Raw genomic sequence first — 21,798 nt, 5'->3', positions numbered from 1 at the left:
CCAACAAATAACCTTTCATTTTACTGTTAGTGTGACAAATCATTGTTGCTCCATCCAATTCAGCAACTTCAAACACCATGGAGTCCATTGCACTAATGTGGTCTCAGAAACGACCTAATGCTTGCAAGAGTCAAGGAGCAATGATCACAAGAAGAATTGTTGCAGCGGCAGTTTCAGTTTACATACAAATGAATGATTTTAGTAAGTAATAAACAACTGAAAAGGAACAAAAGTATGCAATCGAGATTTTGTCAAAGAGCCCAACTAAGTTTCTCAAGATTAATGAGATGGTCATGGCACTCATCTAAACCAATTGACTCAAACTGATTCTGCTCATCACCCAACTAAGAATATAATTAATGAGCCCACACCACAGTTAAGAACAGTAGGAAAGAACATAGGGAAATAAGAAAAAATAGACAGCTTACTAAATAGCTTCGATCTTGCTGTGCAAGGTTATTGGATGATATCCAACAGCTCCCAATTAGAGACACCAGATATTCGTATCCACAACAGAAAACTAATGTAGCAGCATCGGGAGATCAGATGAAGATGTACACTCATCAGGAGATTAGATGAAAGAGAACACACCATTAATGAATTGAAGGTAAAGGTGGTTGTGCTTAAAGGCTATCCCAGTTTATATTGTTTAAAAATATGCAGGTATGACACAAAAGTGTAAATAAATCATTTGTTACAGAAGAAATTATTAGATGCAGTTACTATGGCACACTATTAGACAATAAAAAGAAGCAACAAAATTGAAACATGACTATATAGGTACTGAGATTTGCTCAAACAAAATTGCAATTTTGTCAAAGAGCTCAACTAAGTTTCTCAACATTAATGAGATGGTCAGGGCACTCATCTAAACCAACTAACTCATACTGATTGTGCTCATCACCCAACTAAAAATATAATCAACGAGTTCATACTACAGTTCCCCGGCTCCCTGCATGCGTATATTATCGACCTCCAAGCAAGGAGCTGCTGGACCAAACAGATTTTGGGTCAGATCGCATGACATAAATCAAGAATCTCAGAAGCACCAGCAACACATTCCATCTATGGTCCAAAGGTTAGCTCGTCAAAAGGATAAGTGGTTGAGCTTCAGTTCGATGCAATGAAAAAGTCATGACAGACCTTTGTCAAAGAGCTCAACTAAGTTTCTCAAGATTAATGAGATGGTTGTGGCACTAATCTAAAACAACCGAATAAGAATTCAAGTTTGGTTTCAGGATAATGCATCATTGCATCTGCCTACTCTAGAACATAGTTATTAGTAATAGCAGAACTGCTATCGTATGAACACTTGAAAAAGTATCTGACAAACCACACCAACCTCGGTGCCAACTTTGAAGAGGAATGACAGGTAGGCGAGCATCCAGTTGCAGAGCAGATCATCACGCTAGTGGCCTCGAAGCAGCCTACACAGATCAACATCAAAGGAATGAGAAAAAATGACCACATCTGAATCTTACAGACAAATTCCTTTTGAGGACCTATAGACCGAAGTAGCGGAGGACCTGTAGACATTTGGGAGGAGGGGGTGGTCCTTGTCCGATGGCGCGACAAGGCGGCGCAACCGTCGATCCGGAGGGGATTCGTGGCCCAGCGGGGAGACAACGTCGGTGGGAGCAGGGCACGAGCGGAAGCGCCACGGAGTGGGACGCAGGATCCGAGGGCTACAGGCGCCACTAGGGTTTCGTGGTCCAGCGGGGAGGCGGTGCCGGTGGGTCCGGCGAGGCATGGCAACGGAGGACTCCGACATCTTGGGGAGGTCCAGGGCGAGGGAGAGGGTGCACCCAGAGGTGGAGGTGGAGAGAGGAAGCGGTTGCTAGCATGCGTGTTGCTCGTGCGGACCGGGGAGGGCAGACAGGAGGCGACGCACGTGGGACGGCCGGCGGATGACACATGAAAACATGGCTTTGGGATGGACGGTGCAGATTAAGGGAATGGAGAACCAGAAGAGGCAGAACGCAAGGGAGGCAGGCTAACCTTGCAGCCTTAATAAGTAGTATATGTATATATGTATATATATATATATATACACACGTGCACACACACACACACTAGCTAGTTGCCCGTGCTTTGCTATGGGTTTTATATGTCATATAAATAGGTAATAAAGTATTTATTTAAATATAATTATTGTTTACTTCTAAACATTAAGGTATGTGTGGCATGGTGGTTAGCCCCAAATTTTTGGAACATTAGTCTGGTGGTAGCTGCACGGGCAGAGTCGGGTCCATATGGTAGTAGCTGAGAGAGTGATGCGTGGGCGCTAGGCGTGGGCCCACATGGCACGACGTCGAGGCGGGCCCAGTGCCAGTGCGGAGGGTGAAGCCGTTGTTTCACAAGGTGCCCACATTAGATTTTTAATGTAGTATATATATATATATGCACCCCACCCGGACTCAAACCAACCCAGCCTAGTTTCATCTGGTGTATGTATGTATGTGTTTGTGTTAGTCTACTCCTATAAATCATCAGGTTTCTTTTGTCTACTCCTATGGAGCATCAGGTTTCCTGGTTTCTACTATCGTCCCTTCTATAAAAAAAGTCCTTACACTTCTTTCTAATCTAACTCGCGGTCCAAACATCTCTACTAGCGTCGTCGTGCGTCATTAAGTGACGTGGGTCATTACCTCTTAGATGGGCCATGAGAAAACACATTAGCCCAACATGACGTGAATCCGTATGCAACACAACGCTCCCAGATAATATTACCTCGCTAGTTGAATGAATACGAGCGATCGAGCTAGCTATAAAAAATATGCATGTCTCCTTTTCAATTCATATATTTCTCAAACGTTTGGTTAAGATAAAGTGTAGTATTTGTAATTTAATACTACCTCCATTTTTTATTTGACGCTGGTTAGTGTAATTTTGTACTAAGAAACGTCAAGTATAAAAATGGGAGGAAGTATTTGGTATGTAGTCCATATATCTGTTGGATCTTTTATGGGCTTGGCCCATTTATTCAATAAACTCTATGGTGTGTAATAGTGGAGAATACCAATAGTACCATATTGGAAGTCCAAGTGTCGTTGGCTTGACTTATGGTGGGAATTATTCCACTTAATTTGAGAAGTCAAGAAACGAACAAGGGCGTGCCAAACGCGCGCGCGCGCCACCGCCGGCCGGGCCGGGCGTGGCAGGCAGGTAGCGAGCGGGCATGGTGTGGTTGAAAGCATCTAGGCCCCTGGTTGGTTTTAGTGATTAATGACAACGTAATATTATATGTGACTAACGTGTGTTTTGCAGAGACAAATGGTAAGTTAGGTCGCATGACAGGTAGAAGTACTACAACGGTGAAAACAATCCCGGTAATAAGAACTCGAAGCGACGGCTAAAACGACGGAACAAAAGGTGAAGGTCTACGGAGTCCGAGTGTCAAGGAGATGTGGACACTCGCGATTTAGTTAGGTCTTTTATTCTCTTTTAGCCGTATTATAAAGAGGGGTTGTCGATGAGTAGTTTGACCAAGAGAGTTCTAGTGTAGTGTTGGTACACAATCACACTCATATACAGTGCTAGGTGTCACTCTAGAACTCACACACAAGTTAGAGCGAAAACCGATTTGAAAATCAGCTGAAAAACAAGAGTTAGTGTTTCTGGCCTTGGGGCACCGGACTGTCCGGTGTGCACCGGACTGTCCGGTGCACCCTCTGCCAGGTGAGGCCAGGCTGGTCCACGGCAGAGTGTTTTCCCTTCGTAGAAACCCGAGAGCGCAGCGTTCAGAGTTGAATTTTAGTGGCACACCGGACACCGCACCGGACTGTCCGGTGTGCACCGGATAGTGGACTGTTCACTGTCCGGTGCGCCATGAGTCCAACGGCTCTCTGTCAGAACTAGCCGTTGGAAACGACCGTTGGCGCACCGGTGGCGCACCGTTGGCGCACCGGTGGCGCACCGTTAGCGCACCGGACTGTCCGGTGCGCCATCGCGCAGTAAATTGCCTGTAACGGCTAGTTGGTGGGTGAGGGCTATTTATACCCCCTCCACCCACCATATTCAATGTCTTGCACTCCACATTTATTCTAGCACATTGCTAGAGCATTGCAAGCACCAAAAGCCTAGTGAGGAGATTAGAGAATCATAATCCGCGCTTGTTCCTCATTAGCGCTAGTAAGAGCCACCTAGAGCACACACCACTTGCATTAGGCTTCTCTTGGTCAAGCGAAAGTCTACGGCTTGTTACTCTTGGTGATCGGCATCACCTAGACGGCTTGGTGGCGTTGGGAGCTCGGTGATCACCGTGAAGATCTTGTTGGTGACCCGACTCAAGTTTGTAAGCGGTCTCGAGGGATCCACCGCGCCGGAGTGGCAAAGGATCATCTCGTAGTGAGCACTTGGTTCTTGCGAGGACCAAGGGGGAGCGATACCCTTGCGCGGGTGCTCCAACGAGGACTAGTGGAGAGTGCCGACTCTTCGATACCTCGGGAAAAATTGGAGGAGTCTTCTAAACTTTGCTTTACATTCCGCACTTAATTCAAGCACTTTACATTGTGTATTTGTTTAGCAAGTATTTGAAGCATTGTCTTAGCTTTGTTACATTTCTAGTATTATATTCTTAGTGCTAGTTGTTGGGGTGAAGTTGGGCTCTTGTTTAGCTCTTGCTTAGGTTTTAATTAGTGTTGATTTTTAGAAAAGCCCAATTCACCCCCCCTCTTGGGCATCGTGATCCTTTCAATTGGTATCAGAGCCTTGTTGCTCATAGATTAGCTTAACCGTTAGAGTTACGATGTCCGGTGGGGATGGACCTCCTCCGGTTTTTGATGGTGACGATTTTCCTTATTGGAAAATTCGTATGGAAGCATACTTAGAGGCTATAGACATTGGTGTCTATAAAGCCGCCACACAAGGGTTTCCCCAACCTAGAGATCCCACAAATCTTGTAGGTGATGAGTTCAATTATGAGAAATGGAATGCTAAGGCCAAAAACACCCTTTTAGAGGCCTTTGCAAAGATGTGTTCAATAGAGTAAGGAATCATAAAAATGCTCATGATTTGTGGATGGACATTTGTGCTCTACACGAAGGAACTAGAAGTGAACGTGAGGAAAGATATCACATAGCCATGCGAAAGTTAAATTCTTTTGAAATGCTTACTAATGAAAATGCAAACGCTATGTACTCACGACTTAATATTCTTGTAGAGGAAGTCAATGGATTGGGGCTTACTCAAATCTCACAACCGGATGTTGTGAGGAAGATTCTCAGTGTCCTCCCAATAGACAAATATGGACACATTGTCACTGTGCTACATCAAATGGATCTTTCAGTTACCACACCTACACAAATTTTGGGAAAGATCAATGCCCATGAAATGTACATGCACATCAACGACAAAGAAGAATCATCTTCCAAAAGAAAGGATTTGGCTCTCAAAGCAAATCATGAAAGAAAAGGAAAAGCAAAAATACAAGTTGAGGAAGAATCCTCAAGTGATGATGACCTTGATGCAAACATTGCCTTGATGGTAAGGAAGACTACCAAGATGTTGAAGAAGCTAAATAGAGAAGGCATCAAATTTGATTCAAGAAAGAAGAAGTTCTTTTCCAACAAAAGAAAGCCCATTTCTGAGATGGACTGCTACAACTGTGGTGAGCTTGGTCATCTTGCTCATCAATGCAACAAGCCCAAGAAGAACAAGTTCAAGGGCAAGAAAGAAGATGACAGCGATGATGAAAAGAAGGAAAAGAAATTCTTCAAGAGGAAGGATGGAAAGCAAAAGAGGTTTCACAAGAAGAAGAATGGAAAGGCATACATTGTTGGCGACTGGCTCACCGACATCGAATCATCAAGTGGGTCTTCTTCAAGTGAAGAAGAGAATGATGAAAAAGTTGCTGCCATCGCCGGGGACCTCTCTTCACCACCACCATCGCCATCATCCACTTCTCACCTATGCCTCATGGCTAGGGTTGAACGGAAGGTACAAAATGATATTAATATTGCTGATGATAGTGATAGTGATAGTGATGAAGAATTTGCTTCACCTTCATATGATGAGTTAGCTGACTTACTTAAAGAATATACTCAAATCATTAGAAAGTCAAAAGCTAAATGTGATAGGTTGAAAAATGAAAATGAATCTTTAAATGCCAAGTATGACATAGTTATAAAGGCTAGTGATGAAATAAAAGAAGAAAATAAAACTATGTCATCAACTGTAAATGAGCTCACAAACTCCCTAAAAGATGCTAAGGAAAAATATGACAAATTAAATGAAGCTAATAGGGAGTTGCAAAATAGACTAGTAAAGATCAAGGAAGACTATACTCAAATTAAATTTGATCATGACAATCTTCTTGTTGAAAATGAACTCTTATCTTGCAAAACACATGAGGCTATTAACCCTGTTGTTAAGCTTGATGTAGCAACCTCATGTGATGATTTGATTCAAGAAGAGCAAACTAGTCTACATGCTGAATTGACTGAAAAAGTTGAAGTCCTGACTTTAGACAACCAAAAATTGAAGAATTACTTGACTGATGCAACTACTAGAGGAAAAGTTGCTATTGAGAACAATGATTTCAACAATGAGTTGGCAGTGGATAATCAAAGGCTTAAGAATGAGGTCAAGAAACTAAAAAGTGAAAATGAACATCTTGCAACAAGTGTGCAAAAGTTCAACAAGGGTCAATACCTCCAAAATGAGTTGCTTATGAACACTGTTATGAAAAATAACAAGAGTGGTATTGGATACAATGCTTTTGTGCAAAAGAAAGCTATCACTCAATACAAGCCAAAGTAGACTCACAAGCCAATCAAATGCTTTGAGTGTGGAAATGAAGGTCATTTTGCTCACAACTGCAAAGCTAAACCACCAACTCCCTTGCCTAAGCACTCAAGACCATTTGCTTTCAATGCTCACTATGTTCTAAGAAAGGTTGCAAATGGAAAGATTAAGGTTACATTCCTAGGTCCACCAAATAAGAGTAGACCTAGACAAATCTGGGTGGCAAAGTCCTTAATTGAGAGAGTCACTGGTCCTATGCAATATAGGGCCCTCAAAACTCAAGCTTGAATTGTCTGTGAATGTAGGTGAACTACAAGACCGGTGGGAGCCATTGAGTTATTGACAGTGGATGCACACAACATATGACAGGCAACCCACGGATGTTCACCTCACTAGATGAGAATGTTGATGGTCAAGATAAAATCACATTTGGAGACAACTCAAAAGGAAAAGTGCAAGGACTTGGCAAGGTGGCAATCTCAAATGACTTATCAATATCAAATGTTCTCTTAGTTGCACCCTTGAGCTTCAATTTATTATCAGTGGGACAACTCTGTGATCTTGGACTTCAATGCTTATTCACTCCATCAGAGGTTATTGTAACAAAAATGGATGATGAATCAATGGTATTCAAGGGATTTAGATACAACAACCTCTACTTAGTGGATTTCACTTCAGAAGATGCAGACTTAAGAACTTGCCTCTTCACCAAAGCTTCTCTTGGATGGCTTTGGCATAGGAGGCTTGCACATGTTGGGATGAGCACACTCAAGAAGGTATTAAAGAAAGATATGGTTAGAGGATTAAAGGATGTGGTGTTTGAAAAAGACAAGCCATGCAGTGCATGTCAAGCTGGAAAGCAAGTTGCTAATACACATCCTACTAAAGCTTTCATGTCAACATCACACTACAGGAAACGCCTAAATTTTCGTGGGCCAAAAACCCACGAAAATAGGCCTAAACCGACGAAAATACAGTATTTTCGTCGGCAGGCCGACGAAAATAGCCGCCAAAAATAATTTCGACGAAAATAGGCATCTATTTTCGTCGGTACCGACGAAAATCACCTATTTTCGTCGGCATTGAGCAAACCGACGAAAATAGTGAGGCGACCATTTATTTTCGTCGGCCTAGGTGGCCGACGAAAATAGCTCAGGGTATTTTCGTCGGCATAGGTGGTGGCCGACGAAAATACCCTGGAACATATTTTCGTCGGCCTGGATGGTGGCCGACGAAAATAGCCTGGGAACATATTTTCGTCGGCCACCATCTAGGCCGACGAAAATTGATGGTTCCCCCCCCAAAACAGATTTTTCTGCACATATTAATAATTCACAGCAATATACACAATATCACAATTCACATATACAGATTCACAAGCCTAATACATAATTCACAAAACACATTCACATATACATAAGTCTAGAGTCCATAAGTCTAGACACATTCACAGAGTATCCATAAGTCCAAAAGTCCATTGTCCATTCAAATACACAATTCACAAAACTCTAGTCCATAAGTCTAGAGTCCATAAGTCCATAAGCTACTAACTACTCGCTACTCACTCCTCAATGATCACTCCGGCGGGCTGTGGGAGTTTTGGCCACTCCCTCCTCCGCCACCAGGAAGGTGGCCACTCCCTCCAGCACCATGGACGAGGAAGTCTTGGACGTTGACACCACCCTCTGATCCATGAGCATGTGACGCTGAACCCTGCAATTCATCAATCATTCAAATAAGGCTGTATACATATACATTGCTGTGTTTGGTCAATATTTGCATAAAACTAAACATGGAACGTCACCTGTGATCCATGGTGAGGAGGAGGTTGTCCATGCATCCACGGGTACTGTTGTGCTGGCCACCCCATAGGTGGTGGCACCCACCCCATCGGTGGCGGTGCCATCCACGCTTGAAATGGCTGAGAGCCCGCCGGTGGCTGCGAGACCGGTGGCACCCATCCCGGGACTGGCTGCGATCCTTGGGGTGGAGGCGTCCAAGTGCCTGGAGGTGGCTGCGTCCACCCAACACCGGTCCACTGTGGCTGCGACGCTGGAGCTTGTCCTGGCCACTGTCCCCATCCTTGTGTCTGCGAGCCATTTTTGATAATAAAAAAAGAGTTGCTATGGAATTGAAGTGTTCAGATAGTGTTACCTGGGGAGGGCGAAAAGCGGGCAAGTTCATATCAGGGCCGAGTCGAGTAGTCATTTCCTGCAAATGGATGCAACGTTAGAATCACAACATTATACTTTGAATTCAACGACGACACGTGATGAGATAGACGGATTACCTGAAAATAAGAAGCCATATATTGCGTCAGCTGTCCAACCTGCTCCTGCGCTGCTCGAGCCTGCTCCTGTGCTGCTCGAGCCTGCTCCTGTGCTGCCCGAGTCTCCTCCTCCAGCTGAGCCTCTCGAGCAGACCTGGAGGAGCGAGAACTCCCTCCCGAAGACGATGCCTTCCCTTGACCTATTGTCCTGTTATATTCCACAACGCCGGTGCCAAAGGCAAACCTGCATGATACACATAGTTGCGCCATTAAGTGGACACATTCTTGTTAATGAAATCGTCGAATCAAACACAAACACCTCACCTGCCATGCTTTCTACCCCCACCACTGTGGTACAACGCCGATGCATCTAAGTCTGAATGCATCCAGTCGAAGTCAGGCCCATGGCGTTGAGTCATTTCCTCCCCATATGCATTCTGCAAAGAAAGTTAGAGTTGGAGTTAAACACAAAACATGCAATTTAATTCGTAAATACAAACTTGTTTACCATTTTCTCCCTTGCCGCCTCACTGCATAGCACATCAGGGTTCGCCGGATCAGGGCCACGGTGACCACGGACGTAAACCTCCATAAAACTTGGAGAAACTCCACTTTCAGCTTCCTGCATGAAAAACAAGAGTTAAACCATATAATTTTCATAGATGTAACATACAAGTTTGATTTATATACTTACCATGCGGCGTGCGGTACCAAGGTGTCCATCGGCGCCGTACCTGTGCCCCGGTCCTTCAGTGCCACGGTTGGCACGGTGCTTGTTGGACTCTGCAATCCACTCAGGCGACGCCCATCTCTTAGCCAACCACCTCCAGGCTTCCATGTCCTTCGACAGCCAATCCACAACGCTCTCCAGGTACTGCTCCTCTGTGAGGTAGATCTCATTGGCCCCTAATGCTTTGCTCATTTTCTGACCCTTTATCTTCTTGTAGTAGTAGTTGACGGCCGCGATGCGAGCATTGTACATGGCATCCTTGATTATCTTATCAGCGCACTTCCGAAAGTGCCTCTTCACACGTGTCCACTGAGCCTGATCCTCCTCGATGTCATCCGGCAATTGGAACCTCCCCTACATATCAATGGAGAAGTTAAGTTAAAGTAAGATTAGGAGAAGCAATAATTCAATGAATTGCTTATATACGAAAGTAAACTCACCCAGAACTCGTCCCACACAGCCACCTGACAAGTCCTTCGTTTTTTTTCCGAACTTCCCCCTCCGCTACTGCTTTCCCCTGACTCCCCTGGCTCGACATAGTCCTTTAGACCCCAGTCAGCCCACTGCATAGCCGCGAACCTCTCGCCATTGAGCTCCACCATGCCAGGGTAGTAGAAGCGACAGAGGCTACCCAACACCGCGTTCACCTTGGGACGTCTGCCTGTACCGTCCCAAGTCAAGTCTTCCCATGACCTACAAAAATTAATAAAACAAGTAAACTAGTGCAATCACGTTCACATTAAAAAATTAACACAACAGAAATAAGCCCCACCATTCTCCATGCGGCCGGATGAGCCTCCTCTCGGCAGGTCTCGGACCAAGCGCATTGCTCTTCTTATACCTAAGTATACAAGTAAATTCAATATGATGGAATGATTAGAAACTAATATCAATTAAACTAATATGCATAATAATACCTGAAGGACGTAGAACCATCTGACGCGTCGCCCGCGCTGCCTGCCCCCATTGGGTCAACCTCCTCATCCTGCTCACCCTCGTCATCCTGCTCACCCTCCTCACCCTGCACATGAGCATCCTGCTGAGGAGTCTCCTGCTCACCCTCCTCACCCTGCACTTCGTCTAGACAGTCGAGAAGTTGCTGCTGCCTCTGTCGGCTCTGTGAGGTGCCCTGAAAAAGCCCACTGCCCGAGCTGTCCTCGCTGGCCGCGCTGCCCCCACTCCTCCTCGATCTCCTATGCCTGAACATGTTCAACTGTAGATAAATTAATGTCAAACCACAGTATATGAAACAAATAATATGAAAATTAATAATGTGGAAATTAGAATACATAGCTTAATTGATTAACTAAAAGAAACATACTAATCAAAAGTCATCTGCATCCGATGATGCTTCTTCGGCTCGTTGTTTATTCATACGCTCTTGATTTCGTTGGATCCTTACTGATCTTCTAACGACGACAGGTCGTTTGCGCTTTGACCTAGGTTCTTCAATTAAGTCGCTTGAATTGCAACAGAGATTTTCAAGTCCTTCTCCATTGGTCACATGGAATCGGTGAGCTATGTCTTGATTCGACGCCGCTTCTGGTTGAAAAACAGCATCATCGTTGTCCCTGCTTGTACTCACGTAGTCAGCACTCTCTGGAGCGATGACTTGTGGGTTGACTTTGATTGCAACCCACCAAGCCCTAAGGCTTGGGTGAGGATATGGCAGGTAGTACACCTGTTTTGCCTGATTTGCAAGGACAACATCGCTCATACTGCTCGGAATCCTAGAGCTATGCTTCACCTCGACATTACCATACTTGTCGACACGAGTCCCACTATGAGCATCAAACCAGTCGCACTCGAAAAACACGACTTTAAGTTCTTTGGGACCATCGAAAATCAACTCTACAATGTTTTGAAGAACACCGTAATAGTCCACTACTTTGTCATCGTCAACATATGAACTTGCCAACACACCACTATTGGTGGTGGCTGCCAATGGTCGACTCTTCTCCAATTTCGCGGTTCGGAAGCGATATCCATTTACATCATAGCGAGTATAGTTTCGGACGGACACAGAGGTATGTGCCATTTGCTGCAAGTCCGGGTGCACAGAGTTTTTGGAAACCTATACAAGTAATTAGTATATGCATTATATCTTCCAAGTCCAAAATTCAAAGATTAAGTATGGACAATGAGAGAACGACAATTACTAACATAATTACGAAACCACTGCACGAAGTTTGGTCCACCTTTCAACCCATCACGTCGAAGATTTTCTAATTGGATGGCCGTAGGTTTACTAGTAGATTTCCAACATTCTTCATCAAACATGCTGGTCATATTACAAACATGGAGATTACACACTATAGAAATTATGAGATGAGAAAATGGACGTAACTATGAGGATAACTTACTCGAACGCCTCCTGTGTGCTGTCAATATTGCTATACATATATAGCATTAGTGTGTTCAAATCTGATGCTTCAATGTGACGTACACTCCCTTTTCCAACTGCTTTACCCGGATTCGCAAAAATTTGAAGGGTGCTTTGGGGTGATTCATTATCGACATGAAGTCGCACTGAAGGCGCAAACACATTGTTGGCTCGAGCGAAATACCTGTTTGAGAATTGAGATATCTCCTTAAGGGCAAAAGCCTCCGCAATACACCCTTCGACTCTAGCCTTGTTCCGAACAGACGCCCTGAGCTTTTTCAACGCCCTTTCTATAGGATACATCCACCTGAATTGCACTGGTCCGCCTACCAAAGCTTCCCAAGGCAAATGCACAATTAGATGTTGCATCACATTGAAGAATCCTGGCGGGAAAACCTTTTCAAATTTACAAATAAGAATTGGAATTTCTTTCTCAAATTTCTGCATCAACCTCTTCGATACCGTCTTTGCGCATACTTCCCTATAGAAGTAACTCAACTCTGCAAATATGCTCCAAAGCTCATCCTTAAAATAGCCTCGAAACATCACGGGCATCAGCCTCTCCATAATAATATGGTAGTCATGGCTTTTCAAACCGATCAATTTACCGGTCTTCAGATTGACTGCCCGTTTCAGATTTGCCGCATACCGATCTGGAAATTTCAGATTCTTCAACCACTTAAATATTTCTTTCCTTTCATCCGGCTTGAGGCAGTAATCAGCTCGCGGCCTACTTTCATGCCCTTTATCGCTTACTTTCAACTCGAGCATCGGCCTCTTACAAATTTCAGCCATGTCTTTTCTTGCCTTCATATTATCTTTCGTTTTATCAGTCACATCGAAACATGTGCTTATGATGCTTTCAGCAACGTTACGCTCTTGGTGCATCAAGTCTATGTTGTGCGGCATGATCAAGGCTTTTGCATACGGAAGCTCCCATATTGATGAAATATGGGTCCAGTTATGGTCCTCCCCGTAGCCTTGGAACCTATCATTTTCTCCTTGCTTCAGACATGCATGCCATGCCATTATCTGCGGTGCAGTTTGCCTCTTTGGTGGCCCATTTCTGATTTTGGCTCCACCTCTGAATGCAGTAAGTGAATTCCTGAAATCATGCTTGAATGGAGTCCAACGTCGATGAGCATCAAAGAATGACACTTTCCCACCATGCTTCAATCTGAATGCATCCGTATCATTCATACATATGGGACAGCACAACCGACCATGGACACACCATCCAGACCAATCTCCATACGCCAGCAGATCATGCACTGACCACAAATAAGCAGCGCGCATGGTAAACTCCTTTTCAGTATGGCTGTCATAAGCCTTCACACCTCTCCACAATTGTTTCAGCTCTTCGATTAAAGGGCGAACAAACATATTCAGCTTTGGCCCTGGATGCTCGGGGCCTGGGATGACTAGTGCAAGGAACATGAACTCTTCTTTATTGACCAACTCAGGAGGAAGATTATATGGCACAATGAAGACAGGCCAACACGAGTACGGGCTTGCACTGGTATTGAAAGGTGTGAATCCGTCCGTCGATAGACCAAGCCGTACACTCCTAGGGTCGTTTGCAAATTCGGGATCAAACTCGTCAAATGCCTTCCACGCATCACCGTCCGACGGATGGACCATTATGTCTGGATCAGTGACGAGTCGTACACCATTCTTTGGCCACGTCATATGCAGAGCTATTTCCTTGTTGAGGAACAACCTTGAAAGCCGAGGAATGATGGGCAACCGACGAAGTTGCTTAGCTGCGACCTTCGTAACTACCAATTCACCCTCATCATTTGTCACCTCGACATATCTAGAAGCTTCACAATGCTTACAACGGTCCAGCTTGTCATCCTCCTCAAAGAATAGCATGCAACTGTTGGGACACACGTCGATCTTCTCATATGTCATCCCAAGACCAGCCAACATCTTCTTTGCGAAGTACATATTTTTTGGCAACTTATGATTCTCCGGTAGAACCTCACCCATAAGTTGGACGATGTCGTTGTAAGCACTGTTTGAAATGTTGTGCTTCGACTTTATCGCCATTAGTCTTGTGAGAGTCCCAAGAACTGACATCTGAGTGTGCTCGTGCAGTCTCTCTTCTCCCGCGGCGAGTAGCCGGAAGAATTCTTGAGCATCGCGTGGAAGCTGCCCCGGCTCCTCAGCGTTCATTTCAACCTCCCTACCAAGATCATGCAACATATCGTCCATCTTATCATGATCGTCATCAAGCTCCACCTCCGCGTCAACGTGTCTAATAGACTCTCCATGCCGGTACCATACAAGGTAGTTCGGCATAAACCCACTTTTGCAAAGGTGTTTCTCCATTTCTTCCTTCTTCTGAGGCCACTTGTTCTCGCAGCGATTGCAAGGACACTTCACTAGACGACCAGTTGCATCTTTGAAAGCGTGCTCAAGAAAAGCCTTTGTTACACCCATCCATTCATTCGAATGTGCCCCATCCTTTCTCCACCCGTCATACATCACCCTCCGATCACCGTCCATTTCAAAGGCTAAACAAAAGTCAAAGAACATCAACGATCGTCCGTGGCTTAATTAGGTGAACTCCCTATTAGGTAAAGGCCCTAAACCCACCCAAGAGTGTAGGCTGATGCTTGTGATTTATGACGTGTAGCCTACGATTGTCGCTAAATTTCGGCAGCATAACCCCGCTGCTCTCCAAGCACACGCCTGAACATGGTGTGTTGGAGAACAACTGGGTTACACAACCAAAATTCCGCGTCAATCGTAAGGCACATGTCACAAATCACAAGCATCGGCTTACACTCTCAGGCTGTCCAAAATACGTGGACAATTCCGGAACGGCGAACCTCACAAGCCAATGTGACGTTTGCCGTTCCCGAACGGGTGACGCATACGGTTCGCTACGGTTAACGATTAAAACTGAACTCTAAACATTAAAAAATATCTCGGAGATTAAACAAAAGACATCACCCTCCGATCACCCTCCGAACGAGTGACTAATAACTATATAGTAAATAATAAATGACACATTAACCGAAATTACGAAAACAATGTATACCTGAGAATAATGTACGAGTCCAGCTAACACGATGGAGAAGGTCAAGTCGAAAGAACACCTATGTACAAAAATTACTATTGTTAATAAAAAAATCGGCAGCACCTCCACTATAAAGTGATGTTTCTAAAACCTGCAAAAAACAACAACACGATGGTTGCCAACACAGAATACATTACTCGTTATTCTAAACCCTGATTATGCATTATGTCACACGCTAGTGGTCTTATTATACTCCTAGAGTAGTTATTAGAGCTGCAATGCAAGCTAGAGATTAATCTGCAAAAATACATATCTGGGGAACACTAAAGAACTGTCCCCGAGAAGGGAAATAAACTAGTACAGTTGATAAGGGCATCAGGCTCCTTGTTTTGTCAAGGCCAACCTGTTAATGATGATTGCCATGGTGCTAGGTCTACTGTGTATCATATAGCATTATGTGTGTGTACATCTGTGCACATACGTGCTTGCAAATGCCTGATAATTTCCAACACAGAAAAGCACATACGTGCTTGCAAATGCACATACGTGCTTGCAAATGCCTGATAAGCGTGCATTTGCATCGAACATATGTCATTTTGTATACCTGTTCAAAGTCCCCTACATCCCACCAGGCAGTAATAACAACAGCACGGTGGAAGGGATTGGACATACCTTGCTATGGTGTGCGGGTGGGAGCGGGAGCTCCTTCTTCGTAGCCGACAGCGGCACAACTCCGAAGTGCGCAGCGCGACGGCGGTTGCGCGCGGTGGCGGGCGCCGCGTGGCGGGCGCGCGGTGGCGGGCGAGCGGCGGGCGGGCCGCGGCGCGGCGGCGTTTGCGCGCAGCTGCGGGCGGGCGCACGGCTGCGGGCGGGTGCGGGCGGGCGCGCGGCTGCGGGCGGGCGCGCGGCACGGCGGCGGTTGCGCGGCGCGGCTGAAGCGGCGGCGGCGGCGGAATGCGTGAGAGACAGAGAGGACGCGTGAGAGACGAGAGAGAGAAGGCCGGGATGGAAGATAACGGCCTGTATTTTCGTCGGCCTCCTTGAGGCCGACGAAAATAGTTGCCCGTTAAAAGTTTATTTTCGTCGGCTGGGCTGGAACCGACGAAAAAAATAACGTATGTTCGTCGGCCGATAGGAAACCGACGAAAATACAGAAAATATTCGTCGGTTTAGAGGCCGACGAAAATAAAGGTTCGTAAATTCGTCGGCAAACCGACGAACATACAGCCTGACCCACGAAATTAGGCCGAATTTTCGTCGGTCACGAAGGCCGACGAAAATAACCTTCTATTTTCGTGGGCCGGCCGACGAAAATATATCGGCCTACGAAAATTTAGGCGTTTCCTGTAGTGTCAAGGCCACTGGAACTACTTCATATGGATTTATTTGGACCTACAAATTATGTCAGTGCCGGTGGCAACCTCTACTGTCTAGTGATTGTTGATGACTTCTCAAGATACACTTGGGTGTTCTTTCTCCATGACAAATCTGAAGTTGCATCTATATTCAAGAAGTTTGCCAAGAAAGCACAAAATGAATTTGATTGCAAGATTAAGAAGATTAGAAGTGACAATGGCAAAGAATTTGACAACACCAACATTCATGAGTACTGTGATGAAATTGGGATCAAGCATGAAGTATCTGCCACATATACACCTCAACAAAATGGAGTTGTTGAAAGGAAAAATAGGACCTTGATCACCCTTGCAAGAACAATGATTGATGAGTATAACACACCGGAGAGGTTTTGGGCCGAAGCTGTCAACACTGCTTGTTATGCATCAAACAGGCTATTTCCTCACCGGCTACTTGCGAAGACTCCTTATGAACTGCTAAATGGGAAAAAGCCAGACGTCTCTTTCTTCCGGGTATTTGGGTGCAAATGCTACATCTACAAGAAACGCCATCACCTAGGGAAGTTTCAAAGACGTTGTGATATTGGTTTTCTTTTGGGTTATTCATTAAAGTCCAAAGCATATCGAGTATTCAACCATGCCACTGGCGTGGTAGAAGAAACATATGATGTGGAATTTGATGAGACTAATGGCTCCCAAGGAGCACTTGAAAATCTTGATGATGTAGGTGATGAGCCACTTAGGGAAGCAATGAAGAACATGCCTATTGGAGCTATCAAACCAAAAGAAGATGAAGAAGAGGTGCAAATCATTGACAGGCCTTCTTCATCAAATGTACCACAAGATGATGAAAAAGATGAGAGGCATGCAAATGAAGATACATTTGTCTCTCATGAACAAGCAAGGGTACAAGCCGAAGATGTTGATGCTCCAGGATCTTCTTCCCAAGTGGTTGACAGGAGAAACTCATCACTACTTCAAGCTCATCCTCAAAACCAAATCATCGGGAGTCCTTCACAAGGGGTTATTACTCGATCACATAGACATGCTAATTTTATTGAACATCACTCTTTTGTTTCTTGTGTTGAGCCTACTTGTATAGATGAGGCGCTACAGGATCCGGACTGGGTGAATGCCATGCATGAAGAACTTAACAACTTCACCCGTAACGAAGTTTGGACCCTGGAGAAGCCCCCACAAGATGCAAGAATCATTGGAACAAAGTGGGTGTTCAGAAACAAACAAGATGATCAAGGTGTGATTGTAAGAAACAAGGCAAGACTTGTCGCAAAGGGATTCTCTCAAGTTGAAGGCTTAGATTTTGGAGAGACCTTTGCACCGGTTGCTCGACTGGAAGCCATCCGTATCCTACTTGCATATGCATCATGCTATGATATAAAACTTTATCAAATGGATGTAAAAAGTGCATTTTTAAATGGCTTCATAAATGAACTTGTATATGTTGAGCAACCGCCTGGATTTGAAGACCCTAGATATCCTAACCATGCTTACAGGTTGTCCAAGGCGCTTTATGGGCTAAAGCAAGCTCCAAGGGCTTGGTATGAGCGTCTTCGCGACTTCCTCATCGAAAAGGGCTTCAAGATCGGGACCGTCGACACAACTCTCTTCACAAAGAAACATAACGGTGATATTTTCATTTGTCAAGTATATGTTGATGATATAATCTTTGGCTCGACAAATGACCATCATTGCAAGGAATTTGGTGAGTTGATGTCGAAGGAATTCGAGATGTCAATGATTGGTGAGCTAACATACTTCCTCGGCTTTCAAGTCAAGCAAATGAAAGATGGTAACTTTCTCTCACAAGAGAAGTATACCAAAGACTTGTTGAAAAGGTTCAACATGGAGAAGTGCAAACCAATCAAGACTCCCATGCCTACAAATGGACATCTCGACTTAGATGAGGGAGGTAACCCGGTTAATCAAACTCTCTACCGTTCTATGATTGGTAGTTTATTGTACCTTACCGCATCTAGGCCCGATATTATGTTCAGTGTTTGCATGTGTGCTAGATTCCAATCTAATCCTAAGAAAGCTCATCTTCGCGTTGTTAAGAGAATTCTTAGGTATCTCAGGCACACCACAAGCGTTGGTCTGTGGTATCTCAAAGGAGCTACTTTTGATTTAATTGGCTATTCCGATTCGGATTATGCCGGTTGCAAAATTGATAGGAAAAGTACTTCTGGGGGATGCCATCTGCTTGGTAGATCACTAGTTTCATGGACATCCAAAAAGCAAAATAGTGTTGCCTTGTCAACTGCCGAAGCGGAATACATTGCCGCAGGTGCTTGTTGTACACAGATTTTATATATGAAACAAACTCTTCTAGACTATGGCGTAGTTCTAGAAAAGGTACCTTTGTTGTGTGATAATGAGAGTGCTGTTAAAATTGCTAATAATCCTGTACAACACTCTCGCACCAAGCACATTGATATCCGTCATCACTTCCTTAGAGATCATGTTGCTAAAGGAGATATCATTTTAGAAGGAGTGAGGTCGGAAGATCAATTAGCGGATATTTTCACTAAGCCACTTGATAAGACCCGCTTTTGCATGTTGAGGAATGAACTAAATATTCTTGATCTCAGAAATTTTATGTGAAATGTCAAATGGTGTTGTCAAGCTTGCATTGCATAGTTAAATTCCTTGTATTGCATCTAGGACTTGTCTAACCTAGTTGAGATAACCGCCAACAAAGCGAGTGAAAAAGCTTAACTCGGGTCAAACCTGACAAGTCTTAGTTTTAAGCTTTTAGCACTTAAATTCTTACTTTTTATGCAATTATTGGTTCTTGAAATATGCATGAGGTACTGCACTTAGGGGGAGTATTCAAAACTCAAATCATACATGAAAACCCCTAGTGCAAACCAAAATGCAAATTTCACCATTTGCCTATTTTCTCTAAAAATTATCTAGCCTGTGGCAAAATATTTTGAAAAGTATATGAGGGTGCCAATACCTGTCCCAACAAGTGTTATTTTGAGTGATTATAAGTTGGGATTTGGTTTGGTTGGGAGTTGGATAGAAAAATTCAAATTTTTTCAAACTCTCCTCTGTCTGGGCTCACCGGACAGTCCAGTGAGCACCGGACACTGCACTGTGCAATGTCCGGTGCACCGGCAGCCGCGCGCTAAAATTCATTTTTCCTGTGCGCTGTCCGGTGGTTCACCGGACAGCTACTGTGCGCTGTCCGGTGTGCACCGGACAGGCACTGTAGACTGTCCGGTGCGCCCATATCGCGTTTTAAAAAAAGGCCTCCAGCCCGCATCCGAGCCAGAGGCTCACTCTTTTCCTCCAGCTCCCGCTGCTCTCTGTTCAGGCGATTTCTCCCCTCACCGGCGATCTCCCCTCACCGGCGGCGACTCTCCGGCGACCCTGTGCCTGCGCTCGTTCTCTCCCTCTCTTGGTGAGCTGCACTCCGCTCTCCTCTCCCCTTCTCTCTTGTTCTCTGACTGAAGGCAGTGAAGCCCTTCTTTCTCTCCTCTTGCGCAAATCTCGAATCTCTGTGAAATCCAGTGAAACCATGTGGCCATTTGTGTTCCTATGTGTGCCTTAAACATCCTTGCAGGTTCCTAGCTCCTTCGGGAGGGTTTTCACTTCTCAAATAGCCGTTTCACCGAAACCCTAATTCCCCGCACGCCACGTGCTCGGTGAAATGCCCAAACCAGCCAAAAATGCTCCAAGTGAACCCAAATTTTTCAGGCACCTTCACAACACTTCCAGTAACCTACTTGCCAAATTTCACGCCAATCCGAGATTCCAGGCTTAAATTTCACCAAATTTCCCGTTTAGAGCGATCGTTTCCGAGCCGAGTGCCCAAATTCCTTTTTCTTCGCCTAAATTCAAACCAAGCACACACTTCACTCATATTCACCTATATAAACCTATTCGTGAAGTATCGGCTCAATTCCATATCGTCTCGTGCCTCAATTCGAATTCCAAACATCCTATGACACTATTTATCCGTCAAACGTCGTTTTCACGTCATTTGACTTCTTGATCGTCTCGTCTCGTGCCATATCTCTCTGTGTATGTATTTATTCACATTTCATATGCTTATGACTATGTGACTAATACGTGCTCACCTCTTCTGTCATTTCAGTGACCTTGATTGACCGTGTGCTGTCTCTCGTCCTGCCTGGATCGTCACCTCTCGTGTGAGCTTTCCAGGTAGACGTCTCATTCTTTGCTAAATCTATCGGCCACTTTTGCTCTGTGCTTAGTCTCTCTCTCTCATTTGCAGACATCAGATCAGGATGCCACGCACGAAGAATGCGTCGGCGCCAGGGGGTGGCAATGATGAGGATCCTCGTCGCCCCTTCAGGCAGGTCAAGGGCAAGACTGTCTATTTGGAGCAGCAAGAAGCGGCGTACGGACAGAGAAGCCCGTGCAGCGGCAGCAGCTGCAGCAGCCGCTGCGCAGGCCGCACTTGGAGATCAGCCGCAGATCCCATCCGATCAGATTGCATTCTGTGCTCGTCGTCTCACCTCCCGGTCTCGCTCCTCCTCTCACACCTCCGCTTCCACTCCGCCACCCACTCTGCCTGCTCCCGTCACTCCTATTGCTCCACCCACCTCCACAGCCATACCCACTACCTCCTCTACGCCAGCTTCCACTGCTTCCCCTGCTCCCGCTCCCGCTTCAGCTCCTCCTGTCCCTCCACCTCGATTCCGGGAGCGTGATGAGACTGAGGTCCGTCCTCTGGTTTCGGATCCTCGTCTGTTTGATCTTCAGCGTGCTACTGCGGCACGGGTACGTCGGTTCAGGTACGTACCCGTGGAGTCTTGGCTACCAGCTCAGAGAAACCCTACAGCAGGTGATCTTTTCAGCACACGGATTCAGGAGTCATTCTTCAGAGCTCAGATGTCTGCTCAGATAGATCTGCGAGTGCACCGGCTTTTGGATCTTCTAGCTTTTCTGCTTGCAGCCGGTGCTGACTCTGAGGCGCATCTCACCTATCTGCCTGGCCTTCAGACCCTTCTGACTATCAGCGGCAGATATGTTGAGTGGGTCCGAGTCTTCTACGCCTCTGTTTGGATTGACCCGGATCATCACTGGATGAGGTTCCGCTTTGGGCGAGAGGATGTCACGATCACTGCCAGTCAGATCCGTCAGCTCTTTGGATTCCCAGAGTCGACGACTCGCCTTCACAGCCTCTGCTACGGCTCTTCTGACCCTCCTCGTCGCCCTCACGGCGGTGTGGCTCCAGGGACAGCTCACGTCGCGGCTCTGTTCCGCCCGCCTTTCACAGATGGGTCGCGACGTTCA

This window comes from Zea mays, chromosome 2, assembly GCF_902167145.1.
Source record: "Zea mays cultivar B73 chromosome 2, Zm-B73-REFERENCE-NAM-5.0, whole genome shotgun sequence".
Classification (NCBI taxonomy): domain Eukaryota; kingdom Viridiplantae; phylum Streptophyta; class Magnoliopsida; order Poales; family Poaceae; genus Zea; species Zea mays.
This window is presented reverse-complemented; position numbering follows the sequence as displayed.